Source organism: Quercus lobata, chromosome 10 (genome assembly GCF_001633185.2).
Source record: "Quercus lobata isolate SW786 chromosome 10, ValleyOak3.0 Primary Assembly, whole genome shotgun sequence".
Classification (NCBI taxonomy): domain Eukaryota; kingdom Viridiplantae; phylum Streptophyta; class Magnoliopsida; order Fagales; family Fagaceae; genus Quercus; species Quercus lobata.
The window spans coordinates 23,423,340-23,427,899 of record NC_044913.1 but is presented as its reverse complement, the minus strand read 5'-3'; the positions used below and the strand labels follow the sequence as shown (position 1 = coordinate 23,427,899).

General features: G+C 32.7%; 1 non-coding gene across 1 annotated transcript; it reads left to right on the top strand.

Moving 5' to 3' along the window:
• Positions 1-4,214: 4,214 nt before the first annotated feature.
• Positions 4,215-4,296, top strand: TRNAS-GCU. Its single transcript has one exon. It is a non-coding gene; the product is annotated as a tRNA-Ser (tRNA).
• The last annotated feature ends 264 nt before the right edge of the window (positions 4,297-4,560 follow it).

The following is a 4,560-nucleotide window of genomic DNA, read 5'->3' as shown; positions in this document are numbered from 1 at the left end:
TTCAATATTAGGCTCACTCTCTAACAATTTCATTGTTTTGGGCTCATTAGGCCATTGTCCAAACCATTTGAGCTGTGGAACAAATTACGTCCTTACACTTATTGTTTACAATATGTGGGAAATGAATAAATTAATCAAATAATTCGTAAATAAGCTTGAGCTTATTTTAAAATAAAATGAACCAAACTTGAACAAGTAATTTCATCTGGTAATAAGCATGAGCTTAGTTTATATTTAAAAATAAAAATTAAATGAATAATCTTGTTTAATACTTGACTCCTTGACTTGTTTACAACCCTACTATAAAAAGGGGGGGAGGAGGGAGGAATAGGAAAATGACTTTTTAGTTTTTACCATTTTAATTGTAACATGCCATGTCAATAGTTACCCCAAAAAAAAAAAAAAAAAGGGTGCCTAGCTAGCTGTGTTTTAAAGCAATGGTTGCACTTGATAAAGATCATCATCCATAGAAGCCGAGCAATCTTGGCAACTACTAAGACAAGCACAAACCATGATGTCACTGAGAGCACGACAAGGCAATCCACGAACTTATATCCCTTTCCAGGGTGAAGCTCTCTTCCAAGGTTGACTAAGCATTTGTTAATTATGAGTAGGTGAAGTATGCTTGCTTGAGCCATTAATTTGTAATAGTTTATCTAAGGGTTGCACCTGCAAGGACCATCCACTATTATGAACTGGATTTTCTACAGCTGAGGCATGGCTTGCAGGGATGGACTCCAAAAAGGATTGGAGACTTGAATAAATGGAACTTTGTGTTCCTGTAAACGCATGTTACAATTATGAATTAAAAAGATAAATAAAAATCAAAGCCATAAAGGAGAATATTAATACTCGCATTATCACTTTCACATGGATCCACCACACAACATGTCTGCTCAATTGTTGTGAAAGAATTTGTGAAAGTTGTGTCCTTAGACTAGAAAATACTAGTTCCACTTACCAGATTCTGTAACAGAAAAGCTTTCATATTCTTTGTGTAGTTCCTATAACAGAAAAGCTTTCATATTCTTTGTGTAGTTCCTAGGGAGCAGTAGCTGGGTAATAAGACAATACTTTATCTTCATTAATTTTTGTTACTTCAAAATTGTTGTTCAGCTGGTAAAAAGTTGCAGTAATCAGATAATCAACAGAATATAAGTAAAATTATAACCAAAGCCTATATTGTAACATGGTTAGTGGGTTTAACACGGGTGAAGCCAGATTTTATTTCCAAGGGGGGCCAATTCATAAAATTATAAAGATAAACAAACAAACAAACATAAATCTAGTTAGTTACCTTTGAAGACATATCAAGAGGCTCATGTGACCAATATGGTTCCTGTAGGATCATTGGTTCCCCATCAATTGATTGAGGCATAGGAATATCAAGTATTGAATCATATAATCTTTCTGAATAGTGCACACCAAATCCCCTATTAGGGTTAATTTCAGACTCTTTCGCTGCTCTCAAGAACTCATTCTGTTCAAGCAACATTTGATCTGTAACACAATCTGCTGCCTGACTATCGCAGATATAGTGACCATTAATCTTGTTAAGTTCTGCCAGGAAGCCAAGGTCCTCCAAATTTTTGAATATATCACAACCATCCCAACTTGGTGGAGCTTCATATTCACTTTGATTGAAATTGAACAAGTCCTGATACTGGTGGCAAACATTAAAAAATATTTGCTGAAGTAAAACTTGCTATATCATTGATGTTACCGAGTCACAACAGATAATAAGAACAAAAATGAAAGTCAGTCATCAAGCAATGCAATATCTAGTGACCATTGTTCTTGTTATCGCAAATTGAACACCTTGATCTGCATATTTCAGTCCATTGTTTAAGGGGTGTACTAGACTACGAAGCATATTATTAGGAAATTTGTGTGTGCACTTCTTTCACCCACACCCCCCCCCCCCCACACACACACGCATAAAAAAAAAAAAAAAAAAAAAAACTGCAATATCAATATTTCTTAATTTTAAGATTTTCATTCCCTAACTTAAGTGATATCCTAATTGAAGACTTAAAACTTTAGGAAATTGTGAATTTAATTATTTAACCATTATTTTAACACACACTCTCCCTCACGTCTAGATCCAACACCCCCCCCCCCCCCCCCTATATAAGTGACACTTAACTTGTGATATTTTTTAATTTATATAAAATGGGAGGTTGATTAATGGAGACAGCAACATGCAATTGTTTGGATTTAATATTGCATAAACACTGAGCAATCTTTACCATAAAGAATTTAGAGATATAAACTTTGAATTGTTCATATTATATGCTGAAATAAAACCTCTAAACACACCAAAAGAAACTGACTTTATAACAAACATAGACAACAACAATAGCCAAGCCTTCATCCTAAATTTTGGAGTTAGCCATAGATTCTTATAGATCAGTTAGAGTCGGTTATAATTATGAGATATTATACCAATCTCATTTTTATTATTGTTGTCGACAGGCCAAGTAGTTTCTTCAACCTTTGTTAAGTTATTGTCACCCTCTAAGGAAAAAGTAAATTCTCGACTTGACTCTGTTAAAATGGGAAAAGCCTCTATCGAAGATGAGAAGACGTTTGTGTCAACTGGCATGCTTTTCATCACAACAGACATATTCTGATCATCATCAGCCATCACATGCTGTGAAGGGGGCTGGTCAGGAAGTTGAGGTGATTCAAAAGCAGTATTGTTTAGCATATCATCATGACATGAGTTCGATTTTCCTGATTCAATGGTGTTCCACTCTGTACGCCACTCTTATAGATAACTGTACAGAGTACATACAAATCCTGCATCGATCATATGATTGACACCAAAAAAAATCTCAGAAAACAGTGGCTAAATAGCTAGAACAATTGGCAAACAATGCGATTGTCTATGAAGTTGAACCAATGTACAAAAGTTATTTAAGTAGAACCATAAAATAAGGAAAAATTATTAAATACTTCCGTAGAGTATAATGACGTGGTCTTCGCACCAATAAATATAAATAATTTATAAAAATGATTTTTTTTCAGAGGATGCTCTAAAGCTATGAAAATTTGTTTAGAAAATATTTTTAGAAATTTTTAATGGAAAAAGAAAAAAGCAACTGATTTTCCTAACAGTTTTTTTAATATTTTTTATAAAAGTGGTATCAATTTTTTTTTTTAAATGATTCGTTAACAAATGGTCCTAAGAACACTTATTAACCGAAGCGGGTTTGGCTTACCTTTAGTATTTTTTTAACTGAATATGTCCTTTTGTTTTAAATATACAATACAAGTGGTAGTGTGTTTTAATCCCCACCTTTTATTGCAGTTTCTCATTAAAATAAATGGAAATTCATTAAAAAAAAAAAGTACTGAAAATAAGCCAAATCCTTGATCTAAATTTAAAAGAGAATAAAAGTAAAGGCAACAAGATTGTTATTATTTCCGTTTTAGACAATGAAAGGATGTGCATATACTATTCTTTTATTTATTTATTTACAAAAGATAGGCACAGAGAATAGAAATAAGAACTAGAAAGGGAAGCAGCAGAGAGAAAAGGCAGGAAAAGAAAGAAGAGCGTAGTTTTTTGCTGCAATTGGAGAAAAAGTAAGAGTGCGGCTTTTGTTGTAATTGGTGGCATGAGGGAAAAAAAATTTGTACAGAGAAGGGAATAATAAAAAAGAAGGGTAAGTCACAGGAGTCTAATTTCCTATATGTTGTTATGGAAGGAAAAGAAATGGGAAAATTTTAAAGAATCAAACCCTCTTAGTAACTAAACCATTTTGAGTTGTTTTCTCTTCGCATTTGTTTGTACTGCTTGTTTTTTTTTTTTTTTTTAATGAACGTCTTTTTTATGTCTGAAATGAAAATCACTAGGAATATGGTTTAATTGGATAAAAGAGAGAAATGTCTCAAATTGCGATGGATAGAAAATTATAACACTTAATAAATAATAAATAAAAAAAGCCTTATTGTACACGCAAAGCGCGTGTAATGAAGCTAGTATAAATAAAGATTATGAAGGGATTCAATTTGACAACCTTATTGGGAGATGGATGTGATAGTTATCTCTAAAGTCAACTGAAAAATAATTAATTAATTTTGGCATAATGAAAAGCATATTTCATGAGAGTATGATTTAAGGAAGGTATTTGTGAATAATTTCAAGTATTTGTGAATACTAGAATTAAACGATAAGTATTTCATATGACAAACTCGTGACAACCAAAGTCGCTTTGGCCGAGTGGTTAAGGCGTGTGCCTGCTAAGTACATGGGGTTTCCCCGCGAGAGTTCGAATCTCTCAGGCGACGTTTAGGACAAATTTTTGCAATTAAATTTTGATAGTCTCCTCTCCTTTCTACTGTACATTAGTTTGTTTTGATAGTCTCCTCTCCTTTCTGCTGTACATTAGTTTGTAAAATTACTAATAACTAGTCGCTAACCCGTGCGATGCACAGATAGTTAAATAAAAATAAAAAATATTTATTTTGCTTAAAGTTCTATGACTTGACTTTAAAAAAAAAAAAAAAAAGTGTATAACTTGAAAATGAATGAAAATAAGTAATTTTTTGTTC